Here is a 24,066-nt window from a genome sequence, read left to right as displayed (position 1 = left end):
CAGGTCCAATGGGATGTTGGAGGCTAGTGGCGATGGGAATGGAAATAATTCACCCATGCACTCATTCATTTATTCAGCCCATCAACAAGAGTTTACTGAGTGCCAGTCATAGGCTGGGCACTAGGTTCTTGGGATGCAATGATAAACAAAGAAAGATACTACTCTTGCCCTAGCAATTTGGTGGTAAGAGGTGGAGGGAACAAACATTACTCACATAATTGTAAGATAAGAATTGCCACTGTGACTGGTGCTGCGGAGGAAGGGTCTGTGAGGCTCTGAGAGACTATACACATGGCTTCCTTAAATAAGTGGCTTTGGGACAAGATTGGAAGACTGAATGAGAGCTAACCAGGTGAAGAAATGATAGAAAAGCCAGGCAGGCGGAGAGAAAGACATTTGTTAATTCCCATCGTGGAAAAGAATTTGATGAGTGTAAAGCATGAGGTAAGTGTCATTGGAATGGCAATGGCAATGGGGATATCCTGTCTAAGAAAGTAGAGAGGTAAATAGGGTTACAATATGCAGAACATTATAGGACAGGGGTTGGCAAACAATAGCCCACGAGTCCAACTCAGCCTGTCACTTGTGTTTATATGTGAAATTTTCTTGGAACACAGTCACCTGTTTGTTTGTGCATTGTCTATGGCTGCTTTTTCATTACGATAACAGTGTTGAAAAGTTGCAACTGAAACCATATGGCCTGCAAAGCCCAAAATATTTATTATCTAGCTGTCAGAGGAAAAAGTTTGTTGACTCCTGTTATAGGCTAGGCCAGGAGTTTTGTCTTCATTGAAAGAGAAATAGAATGTCATCAGTGGAGTGGAAAAGATGCCTCTGTTTATAACATGGTGAGTTCATTGAACAGAGTCCAGAGAACATGTGGGTAGACCGATTATGAGGCAATGGAAGCAGTTCAGATGAGAGATGAAGGTGTTTCAGAATAGAGTGGTGGTGGTGGAGATGGAGACAAATGTGATGAATTGGATATGTGAAATGAAGGAGAAGAGAGGTCAGCGAAGACTTCTGGTTTCTGGCTTGTACAACTAAAGAGAAGGTTATGTCATTCACTGAGGTAGAGGACGCTCAAAAGAGGACCAGTATTTTGCTTATTTATTTTTACCCAAAGGAAAAGATTATGAGTTAAGTTTGAGTGTGTCAATTTTGGGGTCGCTTTGAGATGCCCAAGTAAAGAGACACATTAGACACTTTTATATATAGGTCTGGATCTCAAAGACGAATACTAATTTCATACATATTTTTTCCTATGGGTTATAAGCAATTTAGAACCAACTCAAGGAGATAAATGAGGATTAAAGTCCAGAATCAGGATTATTTTGAAAATGCTGGATTTGAGTACATCATAGGGCTTCCTCTCACTAGGATTTGATGGTCCCAATCTAAGGTGGAGAAACTAGAGAATGGCAGACACTCCCTACAGGCAGTTACCAAGCAACACAGAAGAGTTGGAGCAGGAAAGCATGTTCCACTTGAGGATAGACCACTCAATGAGGAAAATAGCAAGAGAGAAGGAGCAGACCATTCATGGACAAGGACTTCAACACCAATCACCTCATCCAATAGAGAAGCTTGACCCTGAGGATCGCCAGATTCTCACCCTACTCATCAATCAGATAAGCTACTCCATCCAAGGGAGAAATGGGCAGGTAGAGAGAGGGAATAGAAGTGTTTTTTCTAATACTATTCTAAATCTGGGAGTTGAGACTGAGCACCATTTCCTTTATGGCAACGTGAGGAGTGGAGAAGGGGAGTGGATAAATGTTCCCCTTTAATAAAAGACATCAAAATCTATAAGGGACAAGAAACATACAAAGGGTTCAAATTACTTTGTTATGTTCTAATTCTAGGAAAGGAGAAACTGAGGAGCTAAATTTAAATAAAAGAAACTCAGTATAATTACATTTTAATAAGCAAAACTGATGGGGTTGGTGTACATAAGGAGACAGTGGTAAGAAGTCTATAGAGAGCTAGAAGTCGTTTCCCAGGGCTTGGCCCTCTCATGGGTCAAGAACCAGTGGAGGGTGAAAAACTTTTGAGCCTGAACTTTGAGCAATAATAAAACCTTGATCGCTTTATCTCTTCAAGTCATTCACCGTGGCAAACAGTAGATTTAAGATAGTCGATGTACTAGGAAGTGACTCATGAGAATTCTTTAATCACTCCTTCAAAACAAGTCCACTTGTTGTTGCTAGACATAATTCAACACAGAGCACCATTAGGACTGAATTTTGAGCTCTTATTATTATGCTGGTTAATCACTGACCGACTATATTTTCAATAGGAAAATAGTGAATGTCTTTGTTTTTTCATCAAGTTCAGTGGCCTTTCACAAAAGTAACATTTTCTTCCCATAGCAATGTTAATGTGGTGATTGCTTTTATAGTTTTAATTTTTGCCTGTTAAATGTTCCTAAATTCAGAAGTTATGCGTGTTTGTTGTAAAAACTCAAATATTATGGAAGTGAATGCAGTATAAAGTGAAAGCTCCCCTGCTCCTTCCTCTCTGCCCGGAGAAGCATGGTTAACAACTTCAACTGTATACACCAGAGTATCAATTTCAACTGTATGCACTTAGAACTTTATCCATGCATTTACATATATGGTTTTTGTATACGAATAAAAATCATTACACGGTTTTATTTTTATTATATCTATTGTTGTTATTATTATTTAACTTGCTTTCTTCATTCAATCTGACCCTCCAAATTGGCAGATAGATCTACTTGAGTAATTTTAACTGCAAGGCAACACTTTAGTACTAAGTGTGGATGTAAGGTAGTTTATAGTATTTAAACCCAAAGCAACATTTTTACAATGATCTTTAGCATAATATTGTCAGGCTTGTGAAAGACCTATTTTATCTCTTTGTTTAAACTATACGCCAGGTTTTACCTTGTCATTATAAGAGAGACAATGGAGCTTCACAGAAGAGCGCTGGACCTGAATGAGCCCTTGAACTTGTCATTGGACCTCTGTGATTTAATGTCCTTATTTGTAAACTGGAAGATTTTGGTTCAGATTATTCCTAATATTCTTGTAGCTTTAGAATTGTATATGTGTACAGTATTGGAACACCCAGTTTTAGCTAAGAACTTTTCTATGTGACAAGTATTAAATACCTATCCACACTCAACACTCTAGTTAAATCGAGGGACAAAAAAATATGTTACCTGCTGTCCATGTCAGATACTGATTGAAAGATAACTTCTGGTTTCCCTTTGAATTGTTGTTTCCAACAATAAGCATTTTCCAAAAGTACTAGTGCCATTTTAAATATCCAGTTATTTGAAAATAGGGAATTAGGAACCTGAGTAGAAGTTGTGAGTGGCTACAGCATTTGAATCAGGGAAACTAAAATAAAATTTTCTTTTTAAGGTGAAGAAGGAAGGAAAGATGTGGGAAATACATGCAGGAGAAAACACAAAAATAGAAAAATTCATGGGAACAATTAGGGGGTAGAGTGAATATTGGGGTAGCACCCGTGGGAGCAAGAAGCTGCAGTCATTCTGGCTCCGGAAAAAGAACTGCTGCTCCCCCTTGTGGCGAGTGTAGAAAGTAACATCCTGACAAAGCAAAGCTTTCGTTGGTGCCAGAGAATGATGTAAGATCTCTGGATCACAGTGACAGACAGCTTTGAAGGGGAAAATGAAAGACCTAGTCAAGTGGACAATTCAAGCGATGATTCTGTCTCAGGTGTAGGCTTAATGTCACCAAGAGAAAATGGCAGGTGATGTGAGTATGTGCCCAGAAGGAGCCACAGAGGCCAACTGTGGTCAACTCATGCAGTTGGTTAGTCAATACTTATTTAACAAATGCATATTTGTATGCCAACCATTTTGTAAGGTACTAAGAAAAGGGCAAAGTAATACAAGACTGTCGTCTTTCAAAAGTGTGCCATCCACCTGGGAAGATCAAATATAACCACAAGGAGACAGTTAATTACAAGATAGTAGATTCTGTGTCATACTGAATGACCCAGAGCAGGAGGAAAGGAGAGGGGCTTTTGCACTGGGACCTGAAGGGTAAGGGGTGCTTCAGACAGGTGTAGACTGATAGTAGGTCAATCAGGTAGAAAAGCACAAGACCAGGAATTTAACCAATATTACTAGAGCTTTGTGTTTACGGACTAAAGGCAAGAAGGAATACTTGTGGCCAGATTGAGCAACCCTGAGCTGACTACTTTGGATGTTATCTCCAGCAGAAATAGAATTGGAATTTCATTTCATCAGAAATTCTATTGAGCTTGCTTTATAGATGAACAATTGTTGAATGTGTTTGAACAGAGAGAAGTGGCATAACGTGAAATGTTTCAGGAAGTTTCATTTGGGAAACTATATGCAATGAATTTCCTTTGTTTTGCATGTGAATTTAAATGTCAAAAGAACTATAATTATTAAGAAAAAGTTGTATCTCTCCATTCTATCATTTCCTATTCTCTTACTCTGCTTTTTTTCATATAATTTATTATTATCTGACATTATATGATTATATATGTGTTTATTTGCTGTATCCTTCACTGGCTACAAATTCCATGAGGGTAGATACTCTGTCACTTTTGTTCACTGCTGTGTCCCTAACTCTTAAAACAATGGTGGATATTTGATAAATATTTGTTAATATTAAATAAATAAGTCCATATTGGAGAGCAAGAGGCCTGAGGCAAGGAGAACAAGGAAGGCCATCCCGTGTGGGAAGATACAATCACTCTTGTCAGTAGATCTGTACTCATTCATTTATTTATTGAACAAATACTTATAGAGCCACAGTATGGGGTGGAAATGCGATATATAATGGTGAGCAAATTAGACAAATCGACATTTTGTTCTGGCAAATTTCATGAGGTAGGAAAGGACTTACGATCATTATCAACTGAAGGAAGAAGAACTCTAACACTAAGTTAAGTAATTACCTGGCACGCTGGCTGAAACTGCTTTAATGAGAATCCGGGAGTGGAGGGGGAGGTACTATACCTGGGTGGAGAGTTTATCTATGTGTATTGCCAAAGGAGGGTGAGTGGAGGCTGTGAAAAAGGCCCTAGAAATATCTAGTATGGGCGGGAGGCAAGAAAATTATTGAAGAACAAAATACATCATTTGTTACTTATAGGAAATAACAGCAAATAATAAGCTTGAATTGAATACTAATTAAGCCAGCATCTTTCAGGGGTTCTTTGCGTCACAGAAAACAAACTATTTTCTCTTTCCATATGGTACACAAAAGAAAAAGAGATGCGCACACACATATATACATGCATGCATACCAAAACAAGTTTCACGTATTAATATTTACATTACTACATGAAACCATGAGATATCTTCTATTCTATTTTATCTCATTTTTTAAAAACACTCATCCTGACCTAGTAATGAGCTAAACCCACATCTTTGAAAGCACTGGGTTAAATAAAATAGTCATGTGTCATTGTATATCAATTCTTACTGCCTCTAAAAATAGGTCATAAATTTTCTAGGACTTTGGTCCTGAAACTGTATGGTGATATCTGAGATATGGTACAATTCTGATACTAAGTTAATATAATTAAATCCTTTTATTATTTGTTTATTCTTCTAGATGCAATACCAATTTATATTGAGAAGTTATGTTTATGTTCAGGGACTTTTTACTTTTCCTAGTCAAAATCAAGTCAATTATGATTTTTTAAAGAGTATACAAACCGAAATTTTAAAATAAAGGATATCTAGGATAAATTTAAGTTTGTATTTGTAAGACTTATGTTTACATTTAAAGTTACTCATGGCCAAAACATCAATGATAATTCACAATTTCTTTTTTTTTTGATGAGGAAGATCAGCCCCAAGCTAATATCTGTTGCCAATCCTCCTCTTTTTGCTTTAGGAAGATTGTCCCTGAGCTAACATCTGTGGCAATCTTCCTCCATTTTGTATGTGGGTGACAGCCACAGCATGGCTTGATGAGCAGTGTGTAGGTCTATGCCTGGGATCCGAAATCTCAAACACTCCAGGCCACCAAAGCAGAGTGTGTGAAATTAACCACTATGCCACTGGGCCAGCCCTGATAATTCACAATATTAATTGATTATTGCTTAAGTTTCAATTTACAGCATAATAGTGACATTAGATAAATTAGCCCAGGATGTATAGAGTTTTGATAATAAGGAAGTTTTTAAACTAGTATTGGCTCATTCTACTACTTTTAATCTACTGTGCTAACTTGTTGGATTTTGAAATAATTAGAAGAGCAGGATAATACAATGAAGTCATCAACTGTGTGCAAAGATTTTAGGAGTTGAAATTCTGGAATGCAGAGGAGTTTGATTTTAAGGTTTATATTACATTCTTTAGAAGGTGCCTAGTGTAAATTGACAAACTATAGAATCAAACTGATACTGTCATATTGTGTAATGAATTTTTAGGGGAAGAAAACAAGACAGGAGCCAAATAAGCAAGAAAAATAAGGAATCATGAAACTGATAGTCCACGACATACAAAATAGACTTTGATAATGTTGTCTATTAATCAATTTTTGAATTGCATTTCCCACCTAATAGGTAATAAACATGTACTTCCTATAATAGATCTACACTAAAATACCGTTTACTCTCCCTTCCCTCACGTTCTATTATGTGGCAGAGCTAGAGTAGATCTTCAGCGATATTTATAGAAATTATTAACGTTTGTTAAAGATGTTGCATGAGAAATTCTATAATTATTCATGATGTTATGAGTGGAGGTTGAGAATCAAGGCTTTGGATTCTTGTTCAAGTTCAAACGCCGGTCCCAACTTTCATTAGCCGTATAACTTTGATAGAGATGTAAACTACCGTCGGACCTTTCAGGCAAAAATGCATAACTTGAACACAGTCATAGGAACATCAGATGAACTCATGCTTAACAACACTCTAACAAAGACCTAGACTGCATGATTCTAAAGTGTGAAGTCACAAAAGACAACGGAGAATTCTGAAACAATTCTAGGTTCAAGGAGCTTATAGCAACGTGACACCTAAATGCAATAAATGCAATGTGTTTTTCTTCTGCTATAAAGAGCATTATCAGGTGATCTGGATAAAATAATATTATCCTATAAGGTTAATTTCTTGATTTTAATTTTACTATAGTTATGTAAGAGAGTGTCTTTCTTTTTAGGAAATACACTCTGAAACATGTAGAGGTAAAGGGGCATCACGTCTGCAACTTACTTGTAAAAGCGGAGAGAAAGAGGAGGGTAAAGCTGAGTTGATAAATGTTTGCATCTGGGGAGACCGAAAGATACGTGGAAGTTCTTTGTCCTGTTCTTGCAAAGAATACCGTTGAACCACAGTTAAGTGTCCTCAAAAATGCACATAATTATACTGAACTCAAAAGCTCTGATTAAGGATTAAATGAGAAAATTTGTGTAAAGCTTCGAATAATCCTCAAAAAATGGTAGGTACTCGACGTTTCTGTTATTACACAATATATGTATTCCAGAAATGCCTAGATTTCTGCAAAAAGGTACAGCAACAGGGCTTATTGGAAAAACGTGGTTAGAAGTAGCCCACTCAAAATGTATTCTCGTTTGTAACCGGAGCACAAACAGAAATCATTGAAATCCTAATAAAATTTCCACACGGTTGGATATCCATTGGCAATTCCACTCTCTTCAGGCTTTTAGCTCAGGATTTCTCCTCGGGGAATTGGATCGAAGAGGATCTTGATTTTTAAAAGAGACCCGTTTCATCAAAATTAAAAAAAAAAAAATTGACCTAGGGTCTAGACTGCTGAATCAACCGCTTTTTAGTTTGTAAACCATAAGAGTAAATGTTTTTGGAGACTCTTCACCGGCACTTTTAGTTTTACCAAATAGCTAAACGTGTGGAAAGTATAGCCACTAAACCAACCGTCAAGGAAGGCTTTTCAGGATTGAGCTTCCCCCTACCCTCAGGTCTTCATGTATTGATAATGATTCTCTTTGATTGACAGAAAATTTGCCCATGCTTACTTTAAAATAATAATATGCTGGGAGAAATCACAAATTCAATAAGCCTGACTCCCTCTTTAAGATGGCATGATTCCCCTAACAAATATGAGCACATTTCTTTTACAGCAACATGCATTATAGGAACAGACTGCGTTATTTCCTAAGTAGGAAGAATAAAGGGAATGAAGTTCGTAAAGAGTGTATTGTCAACCACAGCCGATTTGAACCGGGAATAGAATTATTAAGAAATAAAATAGACTTTTTTGAATGAGAGTCTTAGAAAAGTGAACAAAATAATAAAGGGCCATCTTCCTGGAATGGGTGAGTCCTTCTTAGAACAGGTGAACTAGATGTCGTCTCGAGTTTTCCCAGCTCTCTAAATGGATTCACTGTGTTCTCAAGTCAAATCCAGACCTATTAATATAGTCATAGTAACTACTCTTGGGGGTCAAGTACTCTTTAAAATTATTTTTTAGAAGAAAGAGTGGCTTTTATATTTATTTAAGAAAATTTCAAATATCCAAACACTGCAATTTTGAAATAAAGGATAAAAAAAAGATTCCTGGTTTACTCAGCTCTGGAATGGTTAGCAGTGATACATGAATAAACCATTAAACCAAAAAAAAATTTTTTTTAATTGCCAAGAGAAGATGCTAGGAAGAAAATTTTGACCACGTTTAATTTTTCAGTTATACCACGGTATCAGCTGAATGAAAAACACAATAAATAAGTGGGAACTGTGTTATGATACCGTGAATTGAAAAAGAAGACCAATATGTTGAGAATTACAGTTTTTCACTTGAAAATTTCAGTCATATTTCTTTTTCTGCTGTGGCAAAAATATATATAGCGTAAAATTTGCCATTTTAACCATTTTTAAGTTTATAGTTCAGTGGTGTTAAGTAAATTCACATTGTTGTGCAACCATCATCACCACCCTTCTCCAGAACTTTTCATTTTCCCAAACTGAAATTATACCCATTCAACAATAACTCCCCATTCTTCCCTTCCCCCAGCCCCTGGCAACCACCATTCTACTTTTTGTCTCTATGAATTTGACTATTCTAGGTACCTCATATAAGTGCCAGCATACAGTATTTGTCTTTTTGTGAGTGGTTTATTTTCCTTAGCATAGTATCTTGAAGATTTATTCATGTTGTAGCTTACACCAGAATTTCCTTCCTTTTTAAGGCTGAATCATATTCCATTGTACACATGTACCATATCTTGGTTATCTGTTCATCTACCAATGGACATTTGGATTGCTTCCACCTTTTGGTTATAGTGAATAATGCTGCTATGAACATGAGTATACAAATATCTGTTCGAATCCCTATTTTTGATTATTTGGGGTGTATACCCAGAAGTGAATTTGGACCATCTTACAGAAAAATTATTCTGGCACTTGTTAAACTAGTAAGGAAGACTTTCTTCAGGACTATTGCAATAGGTGTCGAGACTATCATAAAAGGGGAGAGAGATTGGGCTCAACTCTCAAAACAGTAAGAACAGCAGGGGATTTATAGGCATTGAGCAAATTGAGGGGGTCAGTGGATGGAAAACTACTAAGAGGAGACATCAAGGGTAGGATTGCAACTGCACCCCTTCAACAATAACTCCCCATTCTCCCCTGACTCTAGGCCCTGGCAACCACCATTCTACTTTTTATTTCTATGAATTTTACAACTCTAGTAGTCACACCCACATCCTAATGGATGTGAAGTGATATCTCATTGTTGTTTTGACTTGCATTTCTCTGATGAAGCGTGATGTGGAGCATCTTTCATATGTTTCTTGACCATTTTGATGTCTTCTTTGGAGAAACGTCTACTCAAGTCTTTTGTCTATCTTTTTCTCTTGGCTTGTTGTTGTTGAGTTGTAGGAGTTCTTTATGTATTCTGGATCTTAATCCCATGTCAGATAAATGATTTGCAAATATTTTCCCAAATTCTGTAGGTAGCCTTTTTATTCTGTTGATAGTATTCTTTTTTGCACAGAAGTTTTTAATTTTGATGAAGTCCAAGTGATCTATTTTGTTGTTATTATTGTTCTTTGTGCTTTTGGCATCATACCAAAAAAATCATTGCCAAATCTAATGTCACCAATCTTTTCCCCTATGTTTTCTTCCTAAAGTTTTATAGTTTTAACTCATGTTTAGATCTTTGATTTGTTTTGAGTTAATTTTGTATATGATATGAGGTAAGGGCCCAACTTCATTCTTTTGCAGGTAGATATTTAGTTTTCACAACACTGTGTGCTGAAAGGACTGTCCTTTTCTCACTAAATGTCTTGGTATCCTTGTAGAAAATAATTTGACATATATGTGAGGGTTTGTTTCTGGTTCTCTATTTTGTCTATTGGTCTATGCATCTGTCTTTATGCCAGTACCACACTGTTTTGATTACTGTAACTTTGTAGTAAGTTTTGAAATCAGAAAGTGTGAAACCTCCAATTTTGTTCTTCTTTTCCAAGATTGTTTTGGCTATTCAGGATCCCTTGAGATTTCATACGAATTTTAGGATGTATTTTTCTTTTTATGCAAAAAAAACCAAAACATCGGAATTTTGATCCAATTTTTATCCACACAGAATATCTTTCCACTTATTTATATTTAATTTAATTTCTTTCAGCAATGTTTTATAGTTTTCAGTGTGCATGTTTTTCATTTCCTTGGTTAAGTTTATTCTAAGTATTTTATTCTTTTTTGCTGCTATTATAAATGGAGTTGTTTTCTTAATTTTCTTTCAAATTGTTCATTGTTAATGTATAGAAACACAACTGATTTTTGTGTGTTGATTTTGTATCCTCAAACTTTCCTGAATTTTTTGATTAGATCTAACAGGTTTTTTGAAAGAATTGTTAAGGTTTCCTAAATATAAGATCATGTTGTCTGTGAATACAGATAATTTTATTTCTTCTTTTCCAATTTGGATGCCTCTTTATTTCTTTTTCTTGTACAATTTCTCTGACTAGGACTTTCAGTACCATGTTGAATAGAAATTGTAAAAATGGGAATCCTTGTCCTGTTCTTGATCTTAGAGGAGATGCTTTTGGTCTTCCACCATTGAGTAAGATGTTAACTATGGGTTTTTCACATATGACTTTTATTATGCTGAGGTAGTTTTTCCCTAGTCCTGGTTTGTTGATTATTTTTATCATGAAAGGGTGATGAATATTGTCAAATATGCATCAATTGAGATCTTGGTTTTTATCTCTTCACTCTGTTAATGAGATATATTACATTGATTGACTCAAGACTTTTTATTTTTTTAACTTTTTTATTTATTTTTTGAGGAAGATTAGCCCTGAGCTAACATCTGCTGCTGATCTTGCTCTTTTTGCTGAGGAAGACTGGCCCTGAGCTAACATCCAGGCCCATCTTCCTCTATGTTATATTTGGGACGCCTACCACAGCATGGTTTGACAAGCGGTATGGAGGTCAGCACCCGGGATCTGAACTGGCGAACCCTGGGCTGCCAAAGCGGAACGTGAGAACTTAACTGCTGTGCCACTGGGCTGGCCCTGACTCAAGGCTTTTTAGAGCAACCCAGGTCTCATACAGGAAAACACTATGTGCGGTATAGTTTTAGTATGAAATGCATCTTATTTTAAAATAATTAATCCATATGCACATAAACAGTTAATTGAAGTACTAAATTAACTAGAAAGTCCCATTTCTAAACTGCCTGAGAGATTACTATATTTTAAAACTGGTATCCTGGAATTCTGAATATTTGATTCTAAAGTTCATCTTACGTGTCGAATATTGCCGTGATGATAAAAACTTACCAGCTGATTGATTTTACTTTTTGCCATGGTACCATGTATTAGATGTAGAATATATTAAGCTCAAAACTGCATCAAAAACCAATACATGTGATTATGAATTATTTGTCAAGCCTGAACACCCATGCATGAGAAATTAAAGAGAAATTCATTAAAGTTACCTTTGCTTCCAACGTGTGCAATTTTTATTAGTAATTTTTCACACTAGTAATATAAAATTTATCTGAATGAAACATATTATAAGTATTTGAAGGGAAATGCTTGTGCTTTGTAGAAATTGAGACTGAATCAAAAGTTTAGTACGGTGTAGAATACGCCACAGATCAGGTGTTGTCTATCTGAGGCAAAATTGTGTGATTTCTGCAACAGCAAATTGGATTTTCTAGGACTTAAGCAGGTGCTGTTAAATTAAAATTTATGTTTTATCATATCTAAGTTAGATATAGAAAAAAAGCTTTTTCAAGTTGAATCATTATGAGTAAATAAATTTGGTAGTACTTCATATTTTTAAGAAAAGAAAGCAATTTTTTGTGTTGTGGCATAAGAACACCCGCCCTTCCCCCTCCGTGAATTATCTTTTTTGAATGGCTACATTGATAAAATTCAACATATGATTTTCAATATTACATATCTTGATATTACAGCAGCAACAGCAACAATATTAATAACAGTAATCACAACTATCACACAATTGAAAGCCTGTCATAAGTCAGGCATTTGACATATATTTTTCTAGTCACCACAGCAAACTGCAAATGAGAAAAAAAAATGGAGGTTAAGAGAAAACAAGTGAGTTACCCTAAGTCACTCAGTTAGGACCATGCTGTATTTCCTCTCCTACATCCTTTGGCTTGGGAATCTCCTGTTTCTTCTTGAATCCAGCGTGTCTATGACCTGTGCATGATCAGACAAGCTCATTGGTTGCATTGTGTTTTCCCCACCAGTCTGTAAGCCCTTGAGGGCAGGGATATACTGTCATCGCTGTTACAGCAGCTGCTCATGTCAGAGAGTCTGTTTTACGTGTGCCAGTCCCATTTCCTGGGGAGATTTGTAACCCCCTAACTTCATATTGTCAGATAATGCTAACGGTTGTATCGTTACCAATCATAGCAACAAAAGTGATATTATAACAGGTAAAAATAACTAAGTATAGTAAGTATAGAAATGGGCATACTGAGAAAAAAACTTTCACTCATAAAAACATGATTTAAAAATCAAAAGTAGATTTAGATATTTTTTATTTTTTTATTAAATATGAAGAAGAAAGTGAACATCTTTGCCAATCCTTTTGTGACCAGATAAGAACATGCTTCCAGCTATCAGCTCTATACGATTATATATATGTGTGCGAATGTTTGGTTTTGGATGCATAATTTTATATGGATGATTTCGTCTTAATCATGCGGTGTGGTGTCTACTTTTTTACTCAACAATATGGCATAGACGTCTTCCACGCTTATAAATATTGAGTTACTACTATGCTTTTTAATAGATGCAAAGTATTCCTTATATAAAATGTTACACTGAAAAAAATAAGTAATTGCAAAATTTTCATTGTTATAAAGCTACAATTTGCATCTTTATGCATACATTTTAATTCCCTTGGCTGATTATCTCTTTAAGATAAATTCCAAGAAATTGGCCATCTGGGTCCAAGGATAGAAGCATAGTGCTGTAGTAAATAATTGTAAGCTGCTGTGTAGAAAAGCATTATTAACTGCTTTTATTCCTTTTCCAACATTTATACACAAATACTTGTTATATGTAATATATGAGTCCACTTCTATCTTTCTGTGATATATTATTGAATAATTATTGGGTTTCAATGAACAAAGTAGGGTTCTCCTAAGGCTTTGTGGTCCTTTTGTGCTGTTGCCACTCTGTTGTCTAGCCCAGGCACCAACCATAACTGCCTTTGTGAGCCACAACTGTCTGCGAAGGTCCTTGGTAAGAGTCACAGTAACTTAACTACATTCTGTAAATACTTGCTCAATTCAGACACCTCGGGCACTAACAGGATGGCAGGCCAATAAAATGATTCATAGACTCCATAGCTCCCGATCTTAGGCTTAGATAGCTAGATCGGAATACTTTCCAGAGGATGTCTGCATGACTGATGTCCTATGACATCTCTCCAAGATGATATCATTCCAAGGAGTCTAGCTAAGCATCAAAAGAGAACTATAAAGCTTGTGTTTTACTGCCTCTTTTTCCTATATCTGGTAGCCCCCAAATGGTTACTATGAAGTTAATCTTTCATTGTTCCCCGTGCTGCTTCTTAACAGTAAGGAGACGGTTGGATCTTGGCAGGGGCAAAGAAACATAGGCAACTGACATCTGCTGTACGTCATCTACATATGGTACCTCTTGTACAAAACCGTATTTCATTGTCAAAATGGGGAGCAAATTGGCTTTATTCTGTATGCATACATAGCAAAGAGATTTAAGCTGCTTATCTGAGAAGGAGCCAATGTAGGCGGCCTATATTTGAGTCTTCTTGGATACCTCCTACTCACTGTCAAGAACACTCCTGTGTGTGTATGTGGGAAGGTATTTATGTGTGTGGTGGCTGTGGGGTGGGCTTGGGTGTATGTGAGTATGATCAGATGGAGTGGTAATGTTAAACATTAATGTAAATATTCTGTACCAATACAGACACTTGTGTTTATAAAACTGTGGCTTTCATGACTGTTGTTTTGGCAAGACAAAAGGAGGAGCATTAAATAAAGGTTCTAGTTTTAGGGGAGGAGGTGGCAAGGCTTCCTAATAGCGCTTTTTCTACAAAATCTTTCTTCCTATTTTAAACTTTGAATGCAAGATGAATAATCCTTCTGGTATGATAGGAGTCCAGACTCATAGCAGAGCTGACTGCAGGACAGAGTCTGTTTATAAACATGCTAAACATCCCTACATGGCCAGCATTGGCCAAAAGATCAAACGCAATTTTTCGTACATGCCGACATAGCTGTTTTTAATTGGGTTCCCTGGAAACAGATTCTGAATGAAATTTCTACATAGAAGTTTTATTAAGGAGAATTATCAGAAGCTACATTTGCAAGGAAGTGAGGAAAGCAGGTTTGGGCAGGAGGGGAACGTGATCTACAATGCAGACGCCGTTGCAACCAAAGTCTGAGCGGATCCTCTAGGGAACGATGGGGCTAGAATGAGCCTTCACAGCTGTCCCAAACTGAGTCAAAGCAGCAGGGCCTTTGTTTCTCTGCATCTGCCAATCACTAGCTGCAGGCCACCCCTGGAAGAGAGGGAAGTCCTGAGCTAGGGGATTTCCTGAAACCAAGGGCAAAATTGTCTAGGGAGGATGCAGTTGAGAGCTATCAGCAAAAGATATTCCCAATGACTGTCGAGATGTGTGCATTGACCCTGAAGAGCAGACGTGGCTGAGACATCATGGTGTCCACTCCAACAGCCAAGAAAGGAAAAAGAGAGCAAGCAAGATCAGGTTTCATAGAATCAAGTATATCCTGAAGATTAAAGTGGTGTTTGTTGGGTCTACAATATGGAGTGTAAGGACATTCCAGGCAAAGGGAACAGCACAAGCTAAAGTATAGAGGCCAAGTAAAACTTGGGGTGTGTGAGGAATTCATTCATTCACACCCCGCATGTGTATTGAGTATCTCCTATCATCCAGACAAAATTGCAGGTGCACAGTGACTAAGAGGAAGGAGAGAGAATCAAAGCAGATAAAATACAAAATATAAGGAAGTAAATAGCAAAAGACGGCACTGGAAAGGCAGATAAGAGTCAGTAACAGATGGTACTGAATGACATGCAACGCACTCTGCATATCGGCTGGAAGTAATGAAATAATATGGTCATATTTATCTATTTGAAACCTGATTAGCCCCTCGGAGGGGGGCATGACTTGGGGAGAGACTGGAGCCAAGATCACTAGATGTGAGGTGTGGCAGACGATGTTAACTGTACTCCCAATATCTAGCCTACCCTCCTTTCTTACTAATTAAGCCTTCTTTTCTTTGCAATAACTGTATGGCAAGCCAAATATTTACTTTCTTATCTTCTCCGACGGTAATGAGACTTAAGCAGATGTCTGCTGGTGGTTTCTGGGAAACTATGGTTTCTTGAATGATAGACTGGTACAGAAGTGCCTGACATGGTCTTTCCTTTCTTCTTATTGTTTTGAATATGGATATGATGGCTAGAGATGTAGCAGCCATATAGCGACCAAAGGAAATGGCCCAAAGGATGGTAGAGATATCACCTGAACTGTCAAGAACTGCCGTGACAATGGAAGCAGCCACTTACCTTTAGAAATTTTGTTGTGTAAGAGTATAAACTCTATTTATTTAAGCCACTTTAATTTTGTTGTTGTTCTTTCTGGCTGCTGAATACAGTCTTAACTCGCAGAGAAAGCCATTACAATAGCCCAGGAAAGATTTAATGGGGACCGGATCTAGGTAATGGCAATTAGGAATAAAGACGCCAGGACAGTGAGAAACATGCAAGTGGCTGAATCCATAAGACCAAGCCACTAGCTGTGGGATATGAGAGAGACTGAGGATTCAGGAGTCGTTTTGACGTTCTGGCTTAAGATTTTTCCAGGCTCACCTTCTACCATCTTATATTTTACTTTATTTCTTAACCACGCCAAGTTCTTTTAAGCTTCTCTACCTTTTCATATGCTCTTCTCTGCTTAGCATCTCTTCATTCCTTACTCCATCTGGAAAGCTCCTATTTATGCTTTAAAATTTATTTCAAATATCTCCTTCTCCATAAAGCTCCCTCCCTTAATCCTTAAGGCTATAGCATTGCTTTTCTATGGACAGAAGCTACTATTTTTTGAATGATTATGATGTGCCAGATATTGTGTTTTACAGATATTAAATAATTTTTATTCTTTTAACTAACCTCTGAGGTAGATACTGCTAAAAGACGTCATTTTACTGACAAGGACTACTGAGATAGAGAGAGATTTATCAACATGCTCAAATCCATGAAATACGAGACCTCGTATTTGAGTATTTAAACCCAGGAAAATGATTTCAGAGATCCTACTAAACTGCTTCCCACAGGAAAAAGAAAAAGAAAAATCTACAATGATCAGAATGACCTGACTTCAATTCCTCTACCACAGGGCAATGGTAGCGACTGTGACATCCTATCTGTAGTGGTTGAATGGTGGCCTCCAAAAAGATATGTCCACATCCCAGACACTGTGAAAGTGATCTTATTTGGAAAAAGGATCTTTGCAAATGTAATTAAGTTAAGGATCTGAAGACGAGATTATTCTGGATTATCTGAGTGAGCCCTAAATCCAATGACAAGTGTCCATATAAGAGACAGACAGAGGAGAGATAGGGAGGAGAGGAGAAGCCATGTGAAGGCTGAGGCAGAGATTGGAGTTAAGCAGCCACAAGCCAAGGAACACCAAGTAAAATTCCCCCTTACAGACTTTACAAGGAGCAGGGCCCTGCTAACACCTGAATTTCAGACTTCTGGCCTCCAGACTGTGTCAATAAATATCAGTTGTTGTAAGCCACCAGCTTTGTGGTAATTTGTTAAAGCATCCCTAGGGGGACCAGCCCAGTGGCATAGTGATTAAGTAAGTTTGTGCTCTCCACTTTGGTGACCCAGGATTCTCACTTTTGGATCCCAGGCACAGACCTAGCACCACTCGCCAAGCCATGCCATGGCAGCATCCCACATTAAACAGAGGAAGATTGGCACAGATGTTAGCTCAGTGACAATCTTCCTCAAGCAAAAAGAGGAAGATTGGCAACAGATGTTCACTCAGGGCCAATCTTCCTCACACTCACACACACAAAAGCATCCCTAGGAAACTAATACACCATCCCTGGGGCCCTTAGTGCATGGGTGGAACTCAACTCAATTTAGAGGGGTAGCCCCATGTATCTTGAATGGTCATGTCTTGTATTATGAAGTCACATCAGGAGTAAGGATGGCTATTGTTAGCAGTAGAAGCTTCAGGTTCCAGCTGAAGAACTCTCCAGTAGAAGGTGCCATAATCAGAGGCTTAGGGCACAGATGCTAGAGTTATACCACTTGGGTTCAAACCTTTTTTCCCACCACTTACACATTGTTAGCCTGAGCAAATTTTGTAACTTCTTTAAGTAAATTCTTGCCTCAGAATTCATCATATGTCAAACAGAGAAAAAAATAGCAGCTCCTTCAGAGGTTGGCTCTGAGAAATAACTGAAATAATACATAAAATACTTTAAAATGCCTATTTCTTTCTTTCTTTTTTTTTTTTTTTGAGGAAGATTAGCCCTGAGCTAACATCTGCTGCCAATTCTCCTCTTTTTTCTGAGGAAGACTGGCCCTGAGCTAACATCCGTGCCCATCTTCCTCTACTTTATATGTGGGACGCCTACCACAGCATGGCTTGCCAAGCGGTGCTGTGTCCACACCCGGGATCCAAACCAGCAAACCCAGGGCCACTGAAGTGGAATGTGCTTACTTAACCGCTGCGCCACCGGGGCCGGCCCCATAAAATGCCTATTTCTTATAAACACATAATAAACCTTAGCTGTCACAATTATTATTTTAGAATGGATTTCCCCCCCAATCAGTGGGAATGCACCACAATTCTCATTATCCTCTCCTAGCAAATTTTTCAAATGACACATTATCAAGCCATTATTATCAATTATCTATAATATGAGTACTTGCACAAGGAATTTGATATGGCTACATAATGTCTGTACATTAATCCTGTGTGATGTTAGTGATAGCAGAGAAGGTGATACTTCGTGGAACAACTTTAGGAGTAAATTTTTTTTCATTAGCTAAGTAAGACATGATTAAATGCCAATTAGCATAACTTCTGCCCGTGGGTCAGAAAATTCCTATGGTTTACAGCTGTTGTCAGATTTTTGGCCATATGACTTTTAAAACTTAGGTATTTGGAAATCTATGATATTTTGTGAATATGACACTGTAACTCAGGGCCTGAGGGCTACCCTTGAGGGAATATATTAGGTTTAGCATTCGCTGTGGAACTTGCTTTCTTCCCTATGTGATAAAGTACTGGCTACCAGTGATCGTTCTTGGACATTCTCATTAAAAGCTGACTTTGAAATCTCAAATATTTACAGAGCCAAAAACTCCAAATTAAAAAACAAATCTATTATGCAATAGGTTGCCGACCTTGACAGGAAGATAGCCCCAAACCACACATTATTTACCCAGTAACAGGTAGAAAAACTGGTGTTTATCCAACTTGGGCAAAACTGCCTTGATGAGAATGGGATTATTGTCTCAAACTAAAGCTATGACTATCATACTCAGAAGTTAACTGCTCTAGCTGTGGAAATACAAATCTGTTCTGTTGGTCAAGACTCCAGAGGAATCTTCCAAACCCACCTAAAAAAGAGAACCTAAGTTTCCGGGATTTTTAAATTTCCTCCAGCCCCTGCACTTGCTTGTTCAGTGTCATGCACATTTTCCTGGTTTCCTGAAACTCACAGCAAAGCAATGCCTCTCTACTGTGATTTTTCCCTCCCTGATCCTTGCTTCTTTGCCGCTTCTGGTTCGACCCTACCTCTGCTGGTCACCAGCAATTGAAAAATGTTTAGTTTTCCCCTTCTCCCTCTTCCGTCCTGCTTTTTTTCCAAGATCAATTTCCATCCTACCCTCTTCTCTAAAACTCCTTGCACCGGATGTGTTTCCTCTCCTTCCACTCACGCTGGAATTTCCCAGCTTCCTGGGGCCCGATTCTGGCTGCAGAGGCCTCTCCATCCCCCGCTCCAGTTCTCAAATGCCTAATTCAGCTCCAAACTTCTCCCCACACAGGTCCAAGGTCGACTCCTCACTCTCTCTTCCCAGAATGTCTCTCCCAGCCTTTCCCCAGGCCTGCTGCTGCTGTGATCAGGCTGTTCCTGTTTCCTAGGAGACTCTCAGTGTCCCTAAAACCTTCTCTGTCATTAGATCCCTCTGCCAGATTCCTCCCACTGACTGGCAAGATTTCTGGGCTCGGGAGAGCCTTCCAAGCTTCATTATAATTGGCAGAATGTATTTGTTGATCTCCCGAGATGGTTGTTTTTCCCCAAAAAAGGTCCTCAACCCGGAATGCCCCCCGTCACATTGGGGAGCTTTTTAAAATGCATCTACCCCTAGAGATTTGGATTTAATTGGTCCATGTAGGACGTGGACATTGCTACAAGGACATTACAACAGCTCCCAAAGGAGGTCTAATGTTCATTTCTAGGTTTGAGAGTCAGTACAAAAACCTTCAACTCACATACGCCCTTCTCACCTGGCTCTTCTCTAAAGGGGTGAGCGTTCTTGAATGTCTGATGGCGGGTGCAGCAGCCCATGCTTAGGAAGCCTTACACCCGCTGTCTTCAGCCCTAGTTTACCCCCAAACAACAGGAACAGAATGCGCCTTCAGAGCTTTCCAAGAAATTTGCTGGAAAAGTCAGCAGTGCATCTGAGCTTGGAAAGCTGCCAAAGAGAATTTTATAAAAGAAACTAGCAGGGCCCAGGCTGAAAAAGAACCCAGGTGATCGATCACACAACAGTTACTTACATTTGTTGATGAACTAATTGCTCTGGCTACTCCGGCAAAATCAAGTTCTTGGGCAGTTAACCTCCTGTACATGCCACTCAGGCTTCTGCCCCGTTTTCCACTCTTCCTTTGACTACTGAAGGCTGGAGCTGGCCTTCGAAGTCTCCTAGTCTGACGTGATCATTTTACAGATGAGGAAACTGAGGCCAAGAGAGGCTGTAATTTAACAGAAGTCTCACAGCTAAATAGGGCAAGAAGGAGGCAGGAAACTCACTTATCTTTCTGAGGGTACAGTGTTCTTCCAGACACATCCACTTCTCACCTATTTGGAAGTCTAGATTGGAAATGGCTCTGATAATCACCGATGCATAAATTGGTGGTTTGATGAATGCCCAAGAGAAATTGAGTTTTGTAAAAAAGCAAATGCTGGAGATAAATAATTGATGATTCATTATGAAACTCAGAAAACATGGGAAATATATGGGAAAAAAATGACTTTTTCTCTCCAAGCCCCTCCATAACAGGATGATACGTTACCTCACAGAGGTATGAGTTTTGAAAGACGGTGAAGATTCAGTGCTTAGTTCTGGGTCTGGCACGTGGTAAGAATGCAACAAATGGTCACAGTTATTGCTAATGGGAGAGGTTTTGCAAAGTCAGCATGCTGCAAAGCAGACAATGAAGTCCCACTGTTTCCTTTCTGAACTAAGAGAAAATGAAGTTTTACTAATTGTAGCTGTCGCATTGATTAGGGACTCAGTTTTTCTTTTTAGGTTAAATGCATATTTGAGTTATTTTTTCTTTCATCTGAAGAAGTTGATCTCTCACTTTTAACTCCAAAGTTCACTACTTAGAAAACAGTGCCAACCAAGTTGTGGCAGACAGCCACATTTTATCTGTGAACTTGGAAAGGTGAAACAGACAGATAAGACAGGTGACAAGGGTTTGCTTGCATATTGAGCGTGGGAGCTATTTATGCTGAGTACCAGCTTTCAGATAAACTCTTTTTTGAGCCTTGGTACTTTTTTAAGTAGAACATAAGTGTAATGGTTTTGATCACCCTATCACCCTCTTCTGAACTGGAAGATAAATTCATTGCTGTTTGCAAGAATGCTGCTCAGTTTAATAAGATGCATTTTTTCAAAAAAATATCTAGAAGAAATCAAGCGTTAGTGTCCTCAAAAATCAAAGAGAACTGGACATTTACAGTGGCCAATGAGTATACTGCCCACCAACGCTGTCTCAGTAAATAATTTGAGAAGTGTAAAACAGTTTAGTTGTATATTCTTTTAAAAGAGAGAAAGTTCTGTATTTCCTCTGTAATCACTATACAATGCAACAGCTAACAAAATGAAACTTTTTTTGGTAAGGACCCTCTTGGTTGCAAGTAACAGAAAGAAATTCTTGCTAGTTAAGCAGGAAAGAATTCAACCCAAGGTCAAGATCTCATGAAGGTACTAGAAGAGTGAATGAGGCCTCTCTCTGTCTTATATTTCTTTTCGTTTCTACTTCATTTACTTCTCAGATCTGCTTTCGCAGTTTCTCAGATGCTCCCAGTGGGTAAAAAGTTCCTAAATCATATCTTCAGACTTAGATTTTATAGATCTAGCTGCCCAAAGAGAGGATGATCTTTCACAGTCCCAATTCCAAATTCCTAGGGTCACTGGCTCATCCTTGGCCCAATCACCCATGTCCACATGGGGCCGGTGACCGGGCAGAAAGATAGCTTCTGAAAGTCACCCTTAAATAGAAGCTAAGGACAGACTAGACAGAGCCAATTGGATTTCCACTAAACGCCTTGTAATTCACCAAGGACTTTTAATAATGACTTAATTTGATCCTCAAACAATGACAGACCTCTCTGTGCTCACGTCTCTATAGCACTTTTCACTTTGTAATCTTATTTTTGTTTATCTAGTTTCCTCATTAGCTTGTGAAATTTTATTGTGTGTTTTTAGTGCCTGACGTGGGGGAGAGGTCAATAAATATTTGTTGAAAGAACATGTGACTAATTCTGTCAGGTAGGGTACTTAGATGAGAAAACTGGGGTGCACATAGATTAAGTGACAAATCGAGGATCCCCAGGTAGTAAGTATGAAATCCTCTCCTGTAGCCTCAATGCCTTTCTCAACCACCAGGCTGCTTTCTACATCCAGTTGTCCTCTTCTCCTATCACATCAATGACTGACATGAAAGGATTTGGTCTGGTGGTTAGAATAAACGAACTGTGAAAATAATAGAACTGGCATAAAGGTACACAGCACTTTACAAGAATCTGATTTTGCCTCTTGGTGCATTGGTTAAGAAAGCTTTCAACTAACTACAAAGTGTCTGTCCTTTGCTTCTAAACATTTAAAAGGAGAAACGTTACTTAGTCTATGCTTAGAATGGCAAAAATAAGGTTTACATTGTTCTGTTTTAGGTGTTTTATTCCTGAAAATGATATTCGACATGGCAGTCACTCCTGGAGAGGTGACCACTTCCCCCGTAACTGTGGCGAAGGTTTTGTTTTCGTGAGAGCAGTAAGGAGCAAGGGTGGAAAGCGGGCATCTCCTCCTGGCCCGTGGTCCTTCCCCATCATGGGAAACCCTCTCCAGGTTGGAGCCCATCCTTGCCTGACAGTTATGGAGATGAGGAGGAAATACAGAGATGTCTTTCTCATCGACTTGGCATGGTGCCTGTCGTGGTGTTGGAATTTCCCTAGTGTGTGGATAAGGCACATACTCGAGTTATGAATTTGTAATTGGCTGATAAATGATGACCAACGTGTAGGTGAATCCCTTGTAAAATTGAACCAGTGATTTTATTTCTTTCATTTTACATCTGAGACTATGAGCTCTCAGACTTAAAGTATCAGCCATTGAAATGTTTGTGGCCCAATTTGAGGGTTCACAGAAGAGTTCATTTCCCCCTTAAAGTATGTGCATACTAGAAAGAATCCTACAAATTGGGAGCCAGTTTGCTGAGATGGGAGCATCAGGGGAAAAATAAAACATGAAAAGGTTCATAACTGAGCAAGTGAAGAGAGGTGTGAGGGGTTACTTCCCCTCCAATGAAAAGGAAGAGGCAGGACACAGTGTGTTTCAAGGCACCAGATGGGAATGCTAGATCAGGTAGAATAAGTAAAAGAATTTGGGAAGTTCATAAACTTTTCTTCCAACTCCCCAACCTACTCCACCCCTGTCTCTTTTGACATGGTGATTACCATAAAATCTTCACAATAGGGTTGGAAACTTATTGTATTCACTGTCCAGCAAATTCTCTATACTAAGTTAACCTCTAATTTTTTTGTGTGCTTCCAGACATAGGTACTCTTTTTTATTGACTGAAAGAGAAAACTGAGTTTGGTAATGTGGTTTTCTGTTCTATACTCTTTTAGGATTGAGCACAACCATTGACAAATAAAATTGGTTGCAAAGTTTAAAATGATCTACTTATATTCCTAAACGAATTGGGTTCATTTCAAGTTACATGGTGGTACAGCTCTTCCTGCATGAGATTCTTATGTGATGTGAAATCTAGGTAGGGATGAATCGTCATGCCAAGATTTGTCTCCTCAGGACCATATCTGAGACATTACTTATGTTCTAATTAATACATGCCACAGCAAATATGCTACTACCAAAACAGTCACCTTAAATGATGATGAAATCATAAGCACCATGAATGGCGTCTTTGGAGCAAGCATGTGAAAGTATTTGTCAATATGTAAGGTGAATAAAGATGAATTGCAATTTTTTGTTTCCTATTGTTTACAGTTTAGAGCATTTCCCTCTTTCAAGATTGGCATGTACGGTAGTCTCCTCTTATTTTGGGGGG

The 24,066-nt window shown here is 38.2% G+C and overlaps 1 long non-coding RNA gene across 2 annotated transcripts in view; it reads right to left on the bottom strand.

Moving 5' to 3' along the window:
- LOC138920354 (uncharacterized) overlaps nucleotides 1-20,497 on the bottom strand; it is a 59,864-nt gene extending 39,367 nt beyond the window's left edge. For both annotated transcript variants that reach the window (XR_011431397.1, XR_011431398.1), the window contains exon 1: nucleotides 20,269-20,497. This is a non-coding gene — a long non-coding RNA (uncharacterized lncRNA). The remainder of the gene's footprint in view (nucleotides 1-20,268) is intronic.
- Nucleotides 20,498-24,066: the final 3,569 nt, after the last annotated feature.

Source organism: Equus caballus, chromosome 23, assembly GCF_041296265.1.
Source record: "Equus caballus isolate H_3958 breed thoroughbred chromosome 23, TB-T2T, whole genome shotgun sequence".
NCBI classification, from domain to species: domain Eukaryota; kingdom Metazoa; phylum Chordata; class Mammalia; order Perissodactyla; family Equidae; genus Equus; species Equus caballus.
Note: the sequence above shows the minus strand (reverse complement) of the source record. Positions and strands in the feature narration are given on the sequence as shown.